The sequence below is a fragment of the Chaetura pelagica genome, unplaced genomic scaffold, assembly GCF_000747805.2.
Source record: "Chaetura pelagica isolate M959 unplaced genomic scaffold, ChaPel_1.0 scaffold20, whole genome shotgun sequence".
In the NCBI taxonomy this organism is placed as follows: Eukaryota; Metazoa; Chordata; class Aves; order Apodiformes; family Apodidae; genus Chaetura; species Chaetura pelagica.
This window is the reverse complement of record NW_009951958.1, coordinates 2839069-2839452: the sequence shown is the minus strand read 5'-3', so window position 1 is coordinate 2839452 and position 384 is coordinate 2839069. Positions and strand designations below refer to the sequence as shown.

The following is a 384-nucleotide window of genomic DNA, read 5'->3' as shown; positions in this document are numbered from 1 at the left end:
GTCCAGCCCCGCTGCTCCAGGGCACAGCCCTGTGGGGGAACTGGGAATCCCCATGTAGGGGTGGGACTGGGCACCAATTTCAGCCCCCCTGAACCAGGTCACAGCCATGGGGGAGCACAGGCAGGATGCCTCCAGCATCCCCACAGCCAGCCCTGCGTCCCACCCTGGGGTGGGGGGACCCAGAACGAAGAGCTGCCCTCACCCTCCTGTAGGGCCCAGAGCACCCACCTTGCAGGAAGGGGCAAATTAAAGCACCCATTAAATAGCAGCGAGGTGACCACCTGATCCCTCCCTTGACACCCGCACCCTGGGCGCAAGGAAGCAGGATCGGGGTGCAGGCAGCCCCACCCCCACCCCAATCCCTGTCTGAGCCCTTCCCCCCCC

The 384-nt window shown here is 65.6% G+C and overlaps 1 protein-coding gene across 1 annotated transcript in view; it reads right to left on the bottom strand.

Annotated features, from left to right (window-relative positions):
- Positions 1-384, bottom strand: part of ALG3 (ALG3, alpha-1,3- mannosyltransferase) — a 3864-nt gene that overhangs the window by 3104 nt on the left and 376 nt on the right. The window lies entirely within an intron of this gene.